General features: G+C 41.6%; 2 protein-coding genes across 2 annotated transcripts in view; one reads left to right on the forward strand and one right to left on the reverse strand.

The window, feature by feature from the left end:
• Positions 1-19,246, reverse strand: part of Vmp1 (vacuole membrane protein 1) — a 104,230-nt gene extending 84,984 nt beyond the window's left edge. The window contains exon 1 of the mRNA XM_013013086.1: positions 19,167-19,246. The gene's annotated coding sequence lies outside the window, so the exon portion shown is untranslated. The remainder of the gene's footprint in view (positions 1-19,166) is intronic.
• A 166-nt stretch (positions 19,247-19,412) lies between these two features.
• Ptrh2 (peptidyl-tRNA hydrolase 2) overlaps positions 19,413-20,122 on the forward strand; it is a 6,026-nt gene continuing 5,316 nt past the window's right edge. Inside the window, exon 1 of the mRNA XM_013013220.1 lies at positions 19,413-19,576. The gene's annotated coding sequence lies outside the window, so the exon portion shown is untranslated. The remainder of the gene's footprint in view (positions 19,577-20,122) is intronic.

A 20,122-nucleotide genomic window follows, 5' to 3' on the forward strand; every position in this document is an offset into this window, starting at 1 on the left:
GAAAAATGAACTTTACAACTTTGGTGGGGGATGGGGGAAGATGGGAAGGGTTAGGAAGGGGAAACAAAGGAGGCAGCAACAATGCTTGATAAGAAATGTATACTCATCTTGCCCATGTAATTGTAACTCCTCTGTACGATATTTTCACAATAAAAAAAATTTAAAGAAAAAAACTAATTCATGATATCAGAAATATGAACAACAAATGCTGGCAAAGATGTCTGGAGAAAAAAAAGAACACTATTATATTGTTGGGGAATGTGAATGCAACTGCTATGGAATTCAGTATGGAGACTTCGAAAAACAAATGAAAATAGAACTACTCTTTGATGCAGCAATATCACTCTTGGGTATTTATCCAAAACAATAAGTCATTATCTAATAATTGTGTGTATGTGTGTACGTGCATGCCCTCATGCATGTGTGTATCACACACAATGGAATTTGATTAATCTATTAGGAAGAATAAAATTATATCATTTGCATAAAAATATATGGATATGGAAAAAATCATATTGAGTATAATAAAATAAGCTCAGAAAGGCAAAGGTTTTTTTTTTCTCATACATAGAATTCAGATCTAAAATATAAACATTAATACAAATATGTACAGGGTCATATGCATAAAGTATCAAATTGACTAAAGTATGTTATATACAGGAGTTAGATTATATGATATAATCCCTCTGAACAATTAAAAGACAATTTAACAAAATGATTATAAGAAGATGAAGCATGTCTTGTCTGTGGGGGAGGTGAAGACTATTTCAAAGGGGACAGTAGATGAATATGGGCAAAGACTTTTTATGTGTGTGTATGTGTGTTGTGTATGAGAGAGAGAGAGAGAGAGAGAGAGAAAGAAAAAGAGAGAGACAGAATGGAACCAGAAAATGTAATGAGACTGGTAGGGGAAGGTGTAAGTGGTGGTGGTAGAAGAAGGGGTGATTCTCATCAAGATACATTATATATGTGAGTGAAAATGTTCAGTTTTGGGGCTGGGAAGGTGGCTCAGTGGTAGAGCGCTTGCCTTGCATACCTGAGGCCCTGGGTTCAATTCCTCAGAACCACATAAACAAAAAGAAAAAAGCCGGAAGTGGCGCTGTGGTTCAAGTGGTACAGCGCTAGCCTTGAGCTGAAGAGCTGAGGGACAGCGCCCAGGCCCAGAGTTCAGGCCTCACGACCGGACCAAAAAAAAAAAAAAAAAAAAAAGTTCAGTTTTAACCCCCTTGTACAATTATTTGAAGATAATAAAAATTTCCCTTGAAAACATTTCTGCCTCTTTTTCAATCCCAACAACTGTAAAAACAGGCAAAATCCTAACCTTAAAACTGTTTTTATTAAGATCTATATGAACAGCTGAACGTAGCTGGAGAAAAATGATCAAAACTATATAGAACCACTTAAAATTCATTTATTAATTCGATGCATATTTATCAATTGTCCATTAGGAATTCGTTTTGTGTTTTGTTTGTGTAGGTGCTAGCGTTTGTACTCAGAGCCCCTGGTTCTTACTTGGTACGACATTCTACCACTTACTGCCACAACTCTACTTCTGGCTTTTTGCTAGTTAATCGAAGACAAGAGTCAGCTTGGACTGACTTCAAACAGCTGTGTAGGTAGATTATAGGCATGAGCCACTTGTGCACAGTTGTCAGGTTTTTTCCCCTTTTCTTCCTCCTAGTTTTTTTTCTTTTTCTTTTTTGGGGGGGAGTTGGTTGTGGGGCTTGAATTCAGGGCCTGGTCACACCTGAGCTCTTTTGCTCAAGGCTAGTGCTCTACCACTACTACTACTTCTTCCTCTTCCTTCTTCCTGCTCAAGGCAAGTGCTCAACCACCACTACTTCTTCCTCCCCCACCCCCTGCTTCCCCCTCCTCCTCCTCCTCCTGTCAGTCATGGGACTTAACTCTGGGCTGGGCACAGTCCCACAGCTCTTCAGCTCAAGGAGAGCACTCTAAACATTTGAGCCACAGCACCACTTCCAGTTTTCTGGTAGTTAATTGGAGATAAGAGTCTCACAGACTTTCCTGCCCAGGCTGGCTTTGAACCTCAGTTCTCATACACCTGAGTAGCTAGGATTACAGTCGTGAGCCCCCAATGCCGGGCTTGCTCTACCACTTCTAGCCACAGCACCAACATTCTTTGTTCTCTCTTCTCAAACTGCTTCCCATTTTCTCCTTTTCTACTCAGCTGCTTAGTTGCATTCTTTTTGGGGGGAGGGGGGAGTGCCAGGCCTTGGGCTTGAACTTAGGGTCTGTTCCTGAGCTTTTTTGCTCAGTGCTAGTGCTCTACTACTTTCAGCTTTTTGCCGGTTAATTGGAGATAAATAAAAGTGTCTAGATTTTACTGCCCAAGCTGGTTTTGAACCTTGATCCTAAAGTCTCAGTTGCTAGGACTGCAGGTATGAGCCATAGTTGCCAGGCTTGTTTTTTGTTTTTTAAATTAAGTACAATTCTATTGTTTTTAAGTGTTGTACAGAGGGGTTACCATTTCATAAGGCAGGTAATGAGTACATTGTTTCTTTCCTTTCTTTTTTCTTTTTTTTTTTGGGTACAGTTGTGGCGCCTGAACTCTGGGCCTGGGCACTGTCCCTCAGCTCTTCAGCTCAAGGCTAGCGCTCTACCACTTGAGCCACAGCACCACTTCTGGCTTTTTTCTTTTTGCTTATGCGGTGCTGAGGAATCGAACCCAGTGCCTCATGCGTGCAAGGCAAGCACTCTACCTCTGAGCCACCTTCCCAGCCCAGTATAATATTTTTTTTGAACAATGTCACCCCTTCCTTTGCTTTTCAGTTTCCTCCTCCTAGCCCTGCCCACAAGTTGCATAGTTCATTTCCCACATAATGTATACTGAATAGCATAATTGCATTTATTCACCTCTGGCTTGTTTTATAAAGACAAAAGAAGAGGGGAATTTTTTTTTTGGGTCTGGCTGTGGGGCCTGAACTCTGGGCCTGGGTGCTGTCCCTCAGCTCTTCAGCTCAAGGCTAGCGCTCTACCACTTGAGCCACAGTGCCACTTCTGGCTTTTTTTCTTTTTGCTTATGTGGTGCTGAGGAATTGAACCCAGGGCCTCAAGCATGCAAGGCAAGCGCTCAACCACTGAGCCACCTTCCCAGCCCAAGAGGGGAATTTTTTAATCCTACTAAACTTAGGAAAAGATGTACACCTTTACCTTTATGAACATTCTCCTTTTTATTCCTAAGGCAGAGTCCTCTACTTGCCAAAGGCTGGCAGGCAACTCTCAGGCACTTAGCTCCTACAGTTCTCACCATCAGCAATCTTTCCTTTATTCTCAACAACAAATAAGCATTATCTAGTCCTTCCCATTTCTGTACTTCACAGATACATTTCTTAAGAGTTGCATATATATATGGCCATGTACTGGTGGCCCACAGCTGTAATCCTAGCTACTCAGCAGGCTAAGATCTGAGGGTATTGGTTTGAAGCCACCCTGGGCAAGAAAGTCCCACCACTAGAAAACTGGGAAGTGGCACTGAAGCTCAAGCGATAGAGTGCTCACCTTGAGCTGAAGAGCGCAGGGACAGCACCCAAGCCCAGAGTTCAAGACCCACCACCGACCAAAAAAAAAAAAAAAGAGTTGCATATATGCATGCACACAGTATCCCCTTTAATCACCAAATCTCTACTCAACTCATTGCAACATAACTCCTAACTCAATAAATAAAAGGACATTTCTTTTGTCAAGATCACTAGATGATCATGTTGCCAAATCCCAAGGACACATCTTACTGAACTTCTCACTTTCACCGAAAACAAGTAATCACTTTCTTTTTAAAATATTCTGTTTTTCTTCCCATTTCTCTGGCTACTCCATTGGTAGGTCCCCTGGTCTACTTCTTGGATTTCTTCAGATTCTGATCTTAGCTTCCTTTTTGTTTTCTCCTTATACTCTATCCCTAATGAAGTCATCATGTCACTCAGCCTTAAATAACTTCTGCATACTGATAATCCTCTTTCTTTCAAAAGAGGTATGAAGTTCCCAAGACTGTCCTATCAATATTTGGTAAAAACAAACAGGAAAGAAGAATGGACCTTACAGAGTATTCAAGCTTAACCTCCTCCTGTAATTTATAGATAAGCATTAAGAGGTAAAGTGAGCCGGGCACAGGTGGCTCACACCTGTAATCCTAATTACTCAGGAGGCTGAGATCTGAGGATCACAGTTCAAAGCCAGCCCAGGCAGAAAAGTCTGTGAGACTCTGATCTCCAATAAACAATTAGAAAACCAGAAGTGGCGCTATGGCTCAAGTGGTAGAGTGCTTGCCTTGAGCTGAAGAGCTGAGGGACAGTACCCAAGCCCAGAGTTCAAGCCCCAGGACCACGACCATGACCACCACCACCAACAAAAAAAAGAGGTAAAGTGATTTAATAATGTCATGGAACAAATTAATGAGAAATCTAGAGACAAGACCTAGATGCCAAATGGTCCTAAAATAATAATATAAAATGTGTTGGCATGTGGGTAAGATAACTTCTTCCCCAACTTAATCTAAGATTATTTTTCTGAGAATTTAGAAAGGGAAAAACTCAATCTATAGAGCGCTTCCCTTTGCAATATTAGAAAACTGACACTGTGGTTTGCAAATCTGAGCAGAATAATTTTATCCCCTAGTCTATTCAGCAGTGTTTTCTCATTCAAAATTTGAAACTACAAAGCTGAAGATACCCTGAGAAAACAGTTTGGACAGACTATCTTCTATTCAGGAAATACCCTATGTACTTTGTTTGCCAATGCTTTCAACAGTAATTATCTAACTGTCTGCGTTCACAGTGACTAAACTACCTCATCTAGTATTAACTCAACCTGTTTCTCTCACTCATTATCTCTTCATATTGACAGAAGTTGGTATCTGAATGCTGCCAATTTGTTTTGAGTGATAGAAGGCTACACCAAGGCAAAACACATTTGGACCACTGCACCCCAAGACAGAAACACATTCACCCTATCCTAATTCTGTTCTACCTGTCAGCTCAAGTAGTTAAAAACAAACAAAAATCCTACCATCACTTATTAGTTAGGTCATCTTGATAAGTAGTTTAGACCTTTGCATTTGAATATATTTGTATACTATCCCCATCTTGAGGATTGGTTCTTGAGGATTGATTTTGTTTTGCTTTTGGGGACTGTCAGTAATTTAGCTTCTCTACTATAAAAGAAATCACATGTAAGTGCCCAGTTAATGTTTGGCACATTGCAGCCACTTTCTCCAAGCTCTTTTAATGTCATCATTTTCCAAAATAATCACATGACTCCTGAGTATTCATTTATAAGCACTTGCTTTCTATGCTGCCTAAGAGCTTAGATGATTGGTTTTCACAGCCTATGTTACAGAAGCATTCACACAAAGAACTCTTAGTTTGTTGTGTTGGATAGCAAAATTGATTTATTTTCATACAATCTGACTACTGTAATGTGTACTTAAAAGAAGTATTCTAAAAGTTATAGGGAACAATGGATAGTGCCCTGCACTTCTAAAAGTTATGGGGTAAAAGGGCTCTAGTCTCTACAGCTAGAGTAATTTAAAATAATCATTTTTACGAAAAGCAACTATTTACAACTCATTGAAGTTGTATCTGTTTTGGTACTTTATCATGAAATAAGGCCAGTCAAATGCTGAATGTGGGAATAAGTCCCAAGTATTCTTAGTCTAAGACTGAAATGTCAGCCAGGTGCTGGTGGCTCATGCCTGTAAATCCTAGCTACTCAGGAAGCTGAGATCTGAGGATGGCAGTTCAAAGCCAGCCCGGGCAGGAGAGACCGTGAGACTCCTATCTCCCTCCAATAAACCACCAGAAAACCGGAAGTGGCGCTGTAGCTCAAGTGGTAGAGTGCTTGCCTTGAGCTGAAGAGCTGAGGGACAGCACCCAGGCCCAGAGTTCAAGCCCCATGACCGACCAAAAAAAAAAAAAAAAGACTGAAATGTCCTCAAGGAGAATTCCAACATATATACATGTAAGCTAGTTTTGCTTAAAAGAGACAGTTAAAAAAATACCTTCATAACCAGGTGCTGGTGGCTCACACCTGTTATCCTAGCTACTCAGGAGGCTGAGATCTGAGGATGGCAGTTCAAAGCCAGTTGGGGCAGGAAAGACTGTGAAACTCTTATCCAATCAACTACCAGAAAACTGGAAGTGGCTCTGTGGCACAAAGTGGTAAAGCACTAGTCTTGAATAAAAAGAGCCCAGGTACAGAGCCCTGAGTTCAAGCCCTATAACTGGAAAAAACAACAAACACCTTTATGTTATTTGTAATAAAGTAATTTATAACTCAAATTCCAAATAACAATGTTCACTATAAACACAGATATGAGAAATACTAAAAAAAAATGTGGGTTTTTTTGGTTTGTTTGTTTCTGGCAGAAATGCTTAGAAAGCACTGCTGAAATTAGCTTATAAAGGTCCTTTGTAGACAATACATCCAGTGTGAAGACTAAAATACTCTATTCATTTTAAACATTAGCAAAAACAAAGTGAAGCTAGATTGCTTAATCCTCCAAAGGACAAAAAAAAAAGAAAACTGACATAATAACTCAAACCCTTAGAGTAAGAGTTTTGGTAGTTATTAAGAAGGTAAAAAGGAAGAGACATTAAAAAAGTCATTGATTGCATTTCATTATTCCAAAATGAAATGAACATCTTTATTTTAGATCACCCCAGTTGGTGAAGTGGTAAATGAAAAAAAATCCAAAGGAATTCTACTTTTTTTTTGTACCAGTACTAGGGCTCAAACTAAACTAAAAGCCTCTTGCTCTTGCTTGCCTTAGCTTTTTTTTTTTTTTTTGGTGGGTCCTGGGCTCTTCAGCTTAAGGCTAGTGCTCTACCACTTGAGCCACAATGCCACTTTCGGCTTTTTCTGCTTATGTGGTCCCAAGGAATCGAACTCAGGGCCTCACCCATGCAAGGCAGGCACTTGACCATGGAATCACCTTCCCAGCCCTTGGCTTAGCTTTTTTGAATCATGCCTTAGCCCAAATTCAACTTTTTTACAAAAAAAACAGTAAGTTTCCTTCCTTCCTTCCTGTCAGTTATGGGGCTTGAACTTAGGATCTGAGTACTGTCCTTGAGCTTTTTTGTTCAAGGCTAGTACTCTATCACTTTGAGCAGGACCACTTCTAGTTTTTATGTGGTTAATTTGAAATAAGGATCTCACAAGGGCTTTTCTGTCTGGGCTGATTTTCAATTGTCATCCTCAGATCTCAGCCTCCAGAGTAATTACGGTGTTAGCTACCAGCACCTGACTCAAGTAAGTTTTCTTAATCAAATACATTATTCTTCACTCAAGGCATACAAAAACAGTCAATGAAAATGTTACACCTTTCAATAACCTTTCTAGCTTTCAGAACTATCCACTGTTAATTAGATTTAGTACATCCACTTACTGGACACTGAAAAAAGATTAAGGAATTTCAATTTACCCTTCAAAACTGAAAAGACGATTTAAGTCTCACACACACATACACACACATATATACACATATACACACCAAATTATATATTATCTATCACTTAATTATGGTAATGGATTGTTCCCTGAAAATCCATTATGGTCTGAATGGGAATATTTCTAAAAAGTCCTTTAAAAAAAAATTTGGTTTCAGTACTGGGCCTTGAACTCAGCATGGCCTTGTGCTCTTGCTTAGCTTTTTCATTCAAGGCTAGTGCCACACCTCCACTTCTGGCTTTTTTGCTGGCTAATTGGAGATAATGCATTTTGTCTTCCCAGGCTAGCTTCAAACCAGGAGCCTAAGATCTCAGCCTCCTGAGTAGCTACAATTACAGTGTGAGTCACTGAAGCCTGGCTTTTTTTTTTTTTGGGGGGGGGTTGTAGGGCTTGAACTCGGGTCTGGGCGCTGTCCCTCAGCTCTTCAGCTCAAGGCTAGCGCTCAACCACTAGTGGCTCTAGCCACTTCCCATTTTCTGGTTGTTTATTGGAGATAAAGAGTCTCAGGAACTTTCCTGCCTGGGCTGGCTTTGAAACACAATGGTCAGATCTCAGCCACCTGAGTAGCTAGGATTACAGGTGTGAGCTACCGGCACCCAGACCTAGTTTCTTTTTTAACTTTAACTTTATAAAGTACTTAGGGAATTAGACCAACTAAAACCTCAAATTAGGAAATAATTTAAAAGCTTTATTCAAAGATCTCTACATATCTTCCAACAATGGGTTAGCAAGTTAGTAGGGTACATATTTCTGGCCTAAAATCTCTCACTTTATTTTTTTTGGGTCGGTCATGGGGCTTGAACTCTGGGCCTGGGCGCTGTCCCTCAGCTCTTCAGCTCAAGGCGAGCGCTCTACCACTTGAGCCACAGCGCCACTTCTGGTTTTCTGGTGGTTTAATGGAGATAGGAGTCTCATGGTCTCTCCTGCCCGGGCTGGCTTTGAACTGTGATCCTCAGATCTCAGCCTCCTGAGTAGCTAGGATTACAGGCGTGAGCCACCAGCGCCCGGCTCCCCTTTTATTTTTTGAGATAGGGTCTTGCTGTTTACCACAGGATAACCTGGATGTCCTTATAAACCCAAGCTGGCTTGGAACTTGTGATTCTCCTGCCTCAGGCTACTGAGTGCTAAAAAGTGTGTGCCCTCATATCAGAGGGAAGTTTCTTCACCACAATTATATACATAACGTTTTATGATCCTTTACATTAGCACATTTTTTTTCATATAAAAAATGTACAAGTTAGGTCTGGGAAGGTGGCTCAGTGGTAGAGTGCTTGCCTTGCATGCCTGAGGCCCTGGTTTCGATTCCTCAGCACCACATAAGCAAAAAGAAGTGGCACTGTGGCTCAAGTGGTAGAGCGCTAGCCTTGAGCTGAAGAGCTGAGGGACACGCCCAGGCCCAGAGTTCAAGCCCCACGACCGACCAAAAAAAAAAAGTACAATTTATAAAACTACAGTCTGAAAAAAATTCTATTTCTCATAAATCTATTTCTGAAAGTTCATGTAGTTTTCATAACTAGTGCAATCTTAGCAACACAGATGGAGGAGTTAAGTAAGTATAAGGTAAAGAATTAAGATAGTGAAAAGAATGCTAAACTAGAGTTGGGAGACTTATAAACTTGCCCCAAGGAAAGGTTCAAAGTTCCTCAGGACAGAAGTCCTCCCCCCCACCCCCCACCACAATGACTTATTTATCCAGACAAGACAGCTCCTTCAAAGGTCATTCCCCTGGAGCCCTTTCCAAAACAAAGACTACCAACCAGAATACAGGAGAGACTGGGCAGACTTAACAATGCATACCTTTCACACATATACCTCCCCAATTCTTTTTCTACTTGAACCTAAAGCCCATTCAGGTAACCAAAAGATGGCTGAAGTGCTTTCTACCTGACATTTCCTGAGCCATGTAATAAACCTATTTTCTTCTGCCATTCACTCTATCTCAATCTGGCATGTGGTGGAAAAGTGACAGGACCTGACAAGTGTTAACCTAGGAGTTCAGGCCTGGAGTATACAACTCTGGTTCGATATTTTTACACCTGAATTGCATGTAACCCTTTAACAAAAACAAAGATCAGCTAAATTACACAAGAAAGAATCTTACCTTAAAGAGATCCAGGCCACTTATGATTACTTAATAACAAGAAAATTCCTCTGTCTACTAATCAATCAGCCGTAGATAACCACAAGTTCTGCATTCATAGATTTAACCAGCTTCTTTTTGAAAATACTAGGAAAGGAAGTGGCGCTGTGGCTCAAGCGGTAGAGCGCTCGCCTTGAGCTGAAGAGCTGAGGGACAGCACCCAGGCCCAGAGTTCAAGCCCCACGACCGACAAAAAAAAGAAAATACTAGGAAAAAACTTGCATTTAAACATGCACTGATTTTTTTCTTCTTTTCTTTTTTTTTTTGTCGGTTGTGGGGCCTGAACTCTGAGCCTGGGCACTGTCCCTCAGCTCTTTAGTTGTAGGCTAGCACTCTACCACTTGAGCCTCAGCCCCACTTCCGGCTTTTTTCTGCTTTTGTGTTGCTGAGGAATCGAACCAAAGGCCTCCTGCCTGCAAGGCAAGCATTCTACCACTGAGCCACCTTCCCAGCCCCTTTTTCCTTGTTTTCATTCCCTAAACTATGTAGCAAATAACAATTTATACAATGCACCGTATTAGGTATTATAAATAATCTAGAGATAACTTTTAAAATACACAGGAAGATGCATATGGGTTCTATGCACCCATTGATTTAGTATCTGAAGGCGCTTTTGGAACCAATCCCCATGGGTACCAATGGACAACTGTACTGTAATCTTCTATAAATAGACCTTAACATTTTTATGATGGGGGCTGGGAATGTGGCTTAGTGGTAGAGTGCTTGGCTAGCATGTATGAAAGCCCGGGGCTTGATACCTCAGTCCACATAAACAGAAAAAGCTGGAAGGGGCACTGTGGCTCAAGTGGTAAAGTGCTAGCCTTGAACAAAAGAAGATGAGGGACAGTGCCCAGGTCCTGAGTTGCAGGACTGGAAAAAAAATTATGATGGAAACCTTCCGTACTCTTTTCATGAAAGCCTTTTTAATGGCTTTAAATTGAATTCCAGAAGGACTTCACTTGAACACTAAGAAGTAGTTCATCAAACAATTTCATTTCACTGAATTTCATTTTGTCCTCAGCTAAATCAGACAGCAATAGCAACTTGATTCTTAAAAGAATCAAGTTTTTACTTGATCAAGTTTTGACTATATTATTACTTTTGAAATCTCTCCTCTCAAAGAGTGATAAAAGAAATATCCATTTATTAAAATTGCAGACTGATAAAATCTTCTAAAATCATCTGGCTTCAGTAAAACATTTTTCACCTGCAGAAGGCTGCTACATTATAGGCATATTGCTTCTCAGCTTTCAGTCAGCTGTACTTGCTCCATATACCTCATTATATAACCCATTTTTATTTCCCATTGAAGAGAAAATGGGGCTTGGGACAAACAACAATCTATAGATACTTCCTGAAGGCTGATGGATGAGACCATATCCTCAAGACCAATTCACTGGTAAATACAGCAATGCATTAAATTGTTTTAAAAATCTTGCTGTAGGGGGCTGGGAAGGTGGCTCAGTGGTAGAGCGCTTGCCTTGCATGCATGAGGCCCTGGGTTTGATTCCTCAGCACCATATAAGCAGAAAAAAATAAAACCGCTGGAAGTGGCGCTGTGGCTCAAGTGGTAGCATACTAGCCTTGAGCTGAAGAGCTGAGGGACAGCGCCCAGGCCCAGAGTTCAGGCCCCATGACTAGACCCCCCCCCCAAAAAAAAAGAAATCTTGCTGTAGCCGGCGCTGGTGGCTCATGCCTATAATCCTAGCTACTCAGGACGCTGAGATCTGATAGTCAGGGTTCAAAGCCAGCCCGGGCAGGAAAGACCATGAAACTCCTTTCTCCAATAAATAAACCACCAGAAAACCAGAAGTGGCGGTATAGCTCAGTGGTAGAGCGCTGGCCTTGAGCTGAAAAGCTGAGGGGCAGTGCCCAGGCCCAGAGTTCAAACCCCACGACTGGCAAAAAAAAAAAAAATCTTGCTGTCTTCTATCCCAGAATATTGAATAATATTAAGAATATTAATTAATTAATTAAGATATTCCAAGTGCCTTGATGTTTTATCAGTCTTGATGGATAGAGGAGGAACTATGGTAGCCTCTGAAAGACATGCCCTTTTATATAGTATGTAAGTATATAGGTAAAGCCATGTGGTAAAGCCGACTTAGGTATTTAATGTAACGAAGAGTGGGGTTTCTCGACAGCACATGTGATTAGTATGAATCCTTTCCTTGATCCTGTTTTTGAAATAAACGTTACTACAATACTGAAAAAATTATCCTCCCCGTTCCCCCACTCCCGCTGGTCCTGAGGCTTGAACTCAGAGCCTGGATGCTGTCCCTGAGCCACTTTGTGCTCAAGGCTGGCATTCTACCACTTGAGTCACAGCGTCACTTCTGGTTTTTTGAGTAGTTTACTGGAGATAAGAGTCTCAGGAGGCCGGGCGCCAGTGGCTCATGCTTGTAGTACTAACTACTCAGGAGACTGAGATCTGAGGATCACAGTTCAAAGCCAGCATGGGCAGGAAAGTCCGGGAGACTCTTATCTCCAATAAAGCACTAGAAAACCAGAAGTGGTGCTGTGGCTCAAGTGGTAGAGTGCTTGCCTTGAGCTGAAGAGCTGAGGGATAGCGCCCAAGGCCAGAGTTCAACCTCCACAACTGGCCAAAAAAAAAAAAAAAAAAAAAGTCTCATGAGGACTTTCTGCCCAAACTGGCTTCAAAAACTGCAATCCTCAGATCTTAGCCTCCTGACTAGCTAGGATTACAGGCATGAGCCACCAGTGCTGGGCTAAGTAAACATTTTATATGCTTAAAAAAAAAAAGTTCCCCTGTCTCTTGTTTACCTAGTATTCGCACTGCTAAATATAATTTCTATATTAGTTTTATGTAGCTGACCTCCATGCCCCCCAAGCCCTCCCCCAAGCCAACCTTTCTCCTTTATTTAAATGGGTCCCTCTCCTCTAGCTCTTCAAATAACTCATCTGGTTCTGGGATTAAAATATTCTTGAATTTGTGTTTTGGGTTCTGTCTAGTTATATGTCTAATAGTACCATTAGGATGTTTTTTAAGTATCTCAAATTTAACATACTCTTTCTTCCCAATACCTATCCATCTTTTTTTTTCTGTTTATGTGTTGCTGAGGAATTGAACCCAGGGCCTCAGGCATGCAAGGCAAGCACTCTACCACTGAGCCACCTTCCCAGCCCCACTATCTTATTACACAAACAAAACCTATTCCTCTCCAAATTTTCCCTCACAAAGTATCTGGAACAAGCACCCATCCAGTTACTAAAGCTAGAAACATAGTCATTCTTAACTTTTCTCTTTTCCTCATCACTTATCTAAGGCAGGATCCAGTCCTGTTTCAAATACATTTAGTAACTACACACTTCTCTACATTCTCTGCCACCTCTCTAGTTCAGAACACCTTTATCTTCCACTTGGACTATGTGAGAGATGACAAGTGATTCTTTTTTTTTGTTGTTGTTGGTTGTGGGCCTGAACTCTGGGCCTGGGCGCTGTCCCTCAGCTCTTCAGCTCAAGGTTAGCCCTCTACCACTTGAGCCACAGCACCACTTCCAGCTTTTTCTGCTTATGTGGAGCTGAAGAATCGAACCCAGGGCCTCATGCCTGCAAGGCAAGCACTCTACCACTGAGCCACCTTCCCAGCCCGGACAAGTGATTCTTAAGGCTAAGAATCAAGTTCTTATTAATCATATTACTCTTCTATTTAGAATTACAGAATTATTTCTTAGTAAACTTAAAATCAAAATATCAAGATATGCAAACTCATTCTCGTGATCTGCAAAGCTCTAGGTGATTTGGACTCTGCATATCTTTTCTACTTTACCTCGTGTCACTATAATAAGTCCACTTGTGTTCCAACCCTTAAGGCACATATCCAAATTGTTAACACTGCCTCGAAGATGGCGGAGAAGCTGGAGGCTAAACAAGCTCTCGCATAGAAAGCAGTTTTAGTGTTCCAGTGAACAGTCCTAGGCCAGAGAAACACTGCCTCAAACCTTTGCCTGTACCTTTCATAACATTTATTTTGTATTGTTTTTTCTAGAACCAAGGATAAGATCTAGGACACAAGATATTTGTTCATTGATGGAATGAAGAGATAAGGCAACATATGTCACTGAGAAATAAACTTTCTGTGCAAAGGAAATAAGATATTAATTGTCAACAGTTGCTTTCAATTTCTAAATTCTGTGTTAGGATTTACAAAAATAATGTAAACTACTAATAGGGATCTGGAAATGTAGCTCAAGTGGCAAAGTGCTTGCCTAGCACATGTAACACCCTGGATCAGATCTTCAGCATTAGAGAAAAAAACAAAACAAAACAAATAAACCTTAATAATAATACCAAAAAGTTAAGGAATAGCTATAAGGATATCTCCTTTGGTTAAAGAGCCCATGTGCGTTATAAAATATTCATGAAATGAAATGTATGTTGAGGTATTTATTTACTGAAACATCATTAATAATGAGTAAACAATAATTATGTCAGCAACAACACAAAGATGCTTTCAAAAGAAGGTTGAGAAAGAGTTCTTGAAAAAAGCTCAGGGGTCAACACGATGATAATTATTATAATCATGGCTAACTATATACTAGGCTGTGTTCTAAAAGGCTTTCTTTAAATGTATTTATTGAATACTAACAATAAAGGTGCTGTCTACAAGGAAACTGCCATAGCAAAAAGTTAAGTAAGTCACTTAGTAATAGAACTGGAATCTGAACCAAGGCTTCTTTGTCCTAGTTCTTTATCTGTTTGGTCCTTCCAGATAATGTAGAAAGGCCAAAATTAACATGGAAGAATCTTCAATACAAAACTAGACATGTTTTCCCTACAGAAAAAGAAAATTGGGAATTAATAACTTTCACAGGTATAGATAGACTGGGTTAGAACTACTCAAGGGATTGCCTGAGCTTGACTTAAATATACTTAAAACTTACAAATATCCCTACTTATTTACTTACATGTGCTCTACTACTTTAACCAAGCCTCTCGACAAAGTATCATCTTTAATACAATACAGAAACATTATTTCTTGTTCAAATTTTCAAGCAGCACAATGTTTTAAAATTGGCTTTATAAAAGGGTTCACAAACTATGACTAAAGTCATATTGTATATGGATGCAATACCTAGCCATACACACACATAAAATCTACTCTCAAAAAGGTTTACATACATCTGTGAAGGCAAATTTGCTAATATCAACTATCAGAACCATAACAAATTTACCACTTCAATTAATGCTGTTTGTCAGGATTTGCTAATCTATACTTCACAATAAAAGAGACACACAAAGGCACTTGAGCATGAACAATAGTGATAGTCACTATTATCAGCTCAAAAAGAGACAGAACAGGTCTTATGAAATCAATAAAAATAAAGTTTCCAACAAGGTTAAAAATTTACTCTTGGGGGGGGAGGGGGGAAGGAGAAGGATTGGGATGGGGGGGAGGGGGGAGGCTGGGAAGGGATGGGAAGGGTAAACAAAGGAGGAGGCTGCAATGCTTGGTAAGAAATGTACGCATTATCCTGCCCATGCAATTGTAACCCCTCTGTACAGTTTGTTCACAAATAAAATAAAATAAAACTTAAAAAAAAAATTTACTCTTCGCCGGGCGCTGGTGGCTCACGCCTGTAATCCTAGCTACTCAGGAGGCTGAGATCTGAGGATCGCGGTTCAAAGCCAGCCCGGGCAGGAAAGACCGTGAGACTCCTATCTCCAAAGAAAACCGGAAGTGGCGCTGTAGCTCAAGTGGTAGAGCACTTGCCTTGAACTGAAGAGCTGAGGGACAGCGCCCAGGCCCAGAGTTCAAGCCCCACGACCGACAAAAAAAAAAAAAAATTTACTCTTCTACATAGTGTTTACCTAGAATGAAATAGCTAGAAAAATTGTAATGGATAAAACAGAATATTAAAATTGTAAGTTTGGGAAATTTCTTTTTTATTGGGAGCAAAGAAATCAATTCAACTACCTTCTGCACATCAGCAATATTCACTTAGCCACACATTGCAAAAATTCTGTCATTTCTACTTGCCAGAAAGAAGCTATGTCAATACCTGACATCAATGAAGCATGAACTTAAAATAACTTCTAAAGAATATAGCTAGAGAACAGACTCAAGTGGTGGAGTGCCAGCCTTGTAAGAAAATGGAGCAAGTGTGAGGCTCTGAGATCAAATTCAAGATCCCCTTGCCTCAGCCTTCTGGGATGATAGGTATGTATTACCATGCTTGACTTCTACTGGGGGAAAAAAAAAATCTTACTAATCAGTTTTTTGTCTCTAAAATTTACAAATCTAAGCCAACTAAAAAGGAAAAAAAGTTCATATGTATATTTATATGTGTTTCTCTTTAATAGATAAAACATTTTATGCAAACCAGGAAATATTACCAATGTTAAAGATGCTTGGAGACAATCGTGATCAGATGACTGGGTCCTAATTTATTTCACAACTAAATGAGAAAAATCTAAGCATGTGGCCACAGAGGATTCTTCTAATTCTAAATACTGGTTTCGCCAGTGGCTCACGCCTGTAATCCTAGCTAGTCACTCAGGAGGCTGAGATATGAGGATCTCGGTTCAAAGCCAGCCTGGGCAGGAAAGTCCATGAGACTCTTCTCTCCAATTAACCACCAGAAAACTGGAAGTGGTGCAGTGTCTCGAGCTGAAGAGTTCAGGGACAGCACTCGGGCGTACTTCAAGCCCCAAAACTAAAAAAAACCAAGGTTTTGGGGGCTGGCAATGTGGCTTACTGCTAGAGTGCTTGCCTGGCATGCATAAAGCCCTGGGTTGGATTCCTCAGTACCATATAAACAAAAAGCTGGAAGTGGTGCTGTGGCTTAAGTGGTAGAGTGCTAGCCTTGAGCACAGAGAGGCTCAGGGACAGTACCCAGGTACGGAGTTCAAGCTCCAGGACTGGAAAAAGAAAACATAAAATGCTTCTTATTTAATGTTAAGCGTAAGGTAGGCTACTTCTAACCTTTAGTAAATAATATACAGGCATCAAAAACTTCAGCTGTTTCTGTACTTAGAAATTCTCAATTGATATTATATGACCAAGAAAGATCAGATTTAAAATCCCAAATGCAAAGCTACATGCAACTTCCAGCACCAACTTCTGAACCAAGGTGATTAATTCAATGAATCAGAATATCAAACCATTCTTCTGTAGTTGTTGTTTTGTCGGCCTTGGGGCTTGACCTCAGGGCTTGTGTGCTATCCCTCTGCTCAAGGCTGGAGCTCTCCCTATTGAGCCACAGTGCCACTTCCTGTTTTCTAGAGCTTTATTGGAGATAAGAGTATCAGGGACTTTCCTGCTGGCTTTGAACCCTGATCCTCAGATCTCAGTCTTCTGAGTAGCTAGGATTATAGGCGTGAGCCACTGGCACGCCAGGCTCCAACCTTTCTTAACTAGCTTTATTGTGCTCAAAAGTAGGTCAAAGCTCCTCTCACAAATGTGTGTGATAATATTTTCAGATAAAAGATTAGGGGGCTGGGAAGGTAGCTCAGCCATAGAGTGCATGCCTTGCAAGCATGAGGCCCTGGGTTCGATTCCTCAGCACCACATAAACAGAAAAAGCCCGAAGTGGCGCTGTGGCTCCAGTGGTAGAGCGCTAGCCTTGAGCTGAAGAGCTGAGGGACAGCGCCCAGACCCAGAGTTCAGGCCTCATGACCGGCAAAAAAAAAGAAAAAGATAAAAGGTTAGACAATGTAAATTGTTAAATTTTGAAATGATGAAAAATAATAATATTTGACACTTATATTTCCTGCTGAGTAATATTAGTAGTTTCATTTAAATAGTGATTTCATACTTACCATTTCCCTAAATTTTATAACTCTACATAAAGTGAGCAGTGTTTTTTATCAACACAATCCAGACTAGCTCAGATAAGTTTTGGAGCTCTGACTTCAATCAGATTATCTGATTTAAAGTTTAATGTTCTACAAAATCCTAAAAAGCAGTGATTCCATTCAGCCCAAGGCAGGAAGAAATTAGAAAGGAGAAAAGCTGGATAAATGAACGGAACAAAAAGAGAATATAATGAACAAATTTGGCAGTAATACAATCCATAAACAATCTCAGTGGATTTAAATGATAAACCTAGCTTTTATAATTCCACCGTCAAAGATCGTTATTGCACTTAAAAGACAAGTGTAAAAAACAAGTGCTAACTCAAAAATATGTGAATTAAACAACAAACAGTTTAGCTACAGATCAAAAGACAATCCTTTAAGTTGGAGGCATGGCTCAGTTAGCAGAATGCCAGTCAATGAGTGAAAGCATCAGGTACCAAGTTCAAGGCTTGATCTCGACCAAGAAAAGAAAAGAAAAAAAAATCCATTAACTTAAATGTTCAGAAACTTGTTTATATTATTTTCTTTTGGGAATATGAGCCACATAAACTTAACTGTATTAACCAAGCATATTTTTTGTGAGCGTTCTCTCTCTCTCTCTCTCTCTCTCTCTCTCTCACACACACACACACACACACACAAATTCACAATTCAAAATAGTGTAGGCAAATAAGTAAGAGCCTTCCATGTCATACTCATTATTATTATTATATATTATTTTCTTTTGGGAAATTTGTCATATTTGTGTAGGTACCAACATCGCGCTTCCAAAGGCCAATTAAAACAATCTGGAACGCATAAAATGCTGACTTGTAAGTAGATCCTTCCCATTTTCGACCCTAAGAATATATAGCCACTAAAATCAGACGTACTGGTAATACAACAGCTGTTGGAATATTAAATTCTCCGTCATTACAATACTAGATAAACTGGTACAAGGTTCTCTAAATGATCCACGGCAGTCTGCAAAATCTCCGAGAAGGAACACCAAAGCAGAACTGAAAGACTTCTGGGTCAGCATTAAGACACGGTGTAGTCAAGATAAACAAACAGAGCCAGCCTACACATGATTAGCCCTTTGACGGAGTTGCAGAGAAACAAAAGATGACTGGGTAAATTCTATTGGCGGTCCTAAGTCACCGCCAAGTGTGTGACATGGGGCTAACTAAATACAATTTCTCGGAATTTTAAAGATGAAGTCGACCTTCGAGTTTTACTGTAAATACTTCCACTGTCATGAAACACCAGCGTTGGGGGGGGGGTTCAGGAGTTTTGGCAAAGGCATGACAGTGGAGAGAGATCCGACGAGGTCCTCGGCGAAAGGCCCATTCCCTGGGCACTAGGCACTGCCAGATGGCACCTGCATGCACACCGGCATTGTGTGCGGACACATCGAACAGCAGGCGCTAAGTGACCGGCGAGGGCAAGAACCCAACAGCGAAAGGTCCCGAGAAACAGCTCAGTCATCGGCAGGTTGAGACCTTTTCTCCATTTGCCAAGGTCCCGGATGAGGGGGGGTTCTCTATGGAAGCCCAAGTCCGTAAACGGTCGGGAGTGCGTCCACGGACGGGGGTGCACCGTCCCGGCGACCACTCAAGGAGAGGTGTCCCAGATAAATAACCTGGCTACCGTCGAGCTGACACCTGCAGTCAGCGGTAACCTCAGAGCCCATGCCCGGCGGGGGGAGCTCCGACAGCAGCCACGCTCTGAGGACGGCCGCAGGCTCCGGTTTCCCCGGCTTACCTCGCCACTCCGACTCCGGCTGCGGCTCCTCAGGATCCCAGAAGCTGCTCCACACCGACTCTCACACCCGCCGCTGGGATCCCGGCCAACCGGAACTCGCCTGCGTCACTTCCTGTGCTCTCCCCCTCCCCTCCACGTCCCGAGAAGACTGCCTCCGAAAGAGAAACGTTCCACCTCAGTTGGAACCAACCGCCTCGGTTAATTACCAGACGGCCGCCTCCGCGAAATCTCGCGGGATTTCTGTTGGGCTCTGGCTTGAAAGAGGCCGAACGACTGCTAAGCTTCGTTCGTGGTTCTTGATCCGGAACTAGTTGTTTCGGGAACTCCGGAAGTGGTTGCTGGCGCGCGAGAAGCGTGTGCGCTCCCCAAAAGTGAAGGGCCGCGCGGTGCGAGGGAAGGGACCTGTTTAGGTAGGTGGTGGCTCCTTCCGGGGCGAAGGAGCGGGTTGCCGGGCTCCATTCTTCCTCTCTCATTCTGTAACTCGCCCGTTTTCATCTGCATGTGTGTGTGTGTGTGTGTGTGTGTGTGTGCGTGTGTGTGCGTGTGCGTGTGCGTGTGTGTGTTGGTCCTGGGGCTTCAACTCGGGCTTTGGGCGCTGTCCCCGAGCTCCTTTTGCTCAAGGCTGGCGCCCTATCACTTGGAGCCACAGCTGCATTTCTGGCTTTTTACGAATTAATTGGAGATAAGAGTCTCACAAACTTTCCTGCCCAGGCTGGCTTCAAACCACGATCCTCACTCAGCCTCCAGAATTGCTAGGATGACAGGCGCGTCCACCCGCGCCCAGTGATCCCTGGATCTCTTCCCTCTTCTGCCTTTGGAAGAAGGAGGCAAGATGGCCTTCGAGAAGGGGTAGGACCCGAAGTTTCTGGTTTTCATCATTCATATCTCCTCGTCTGGCAGCATCGATCGATTGCCTTTTTTTTTTGTCGGTCGTGGGGCCTGAACTCTGGGCCTGG

The sequence above is a fragment of the Dipodomys ordii genome, unplaced genomic scaffold, assembly GCF_000151885.1.
Source record: "Dipodomys ordii isolate 6190 unplaced genomic scaffold, Dord_2.0 Scaffold19, whole genome shotgun sequence".
NCBI classification, from domain to species: Eukaryota; Metazoa; Chordata; class Mammalia; order Rodentia; family Heteromyidae; genus Dipodomys; species Dipodomys ordii.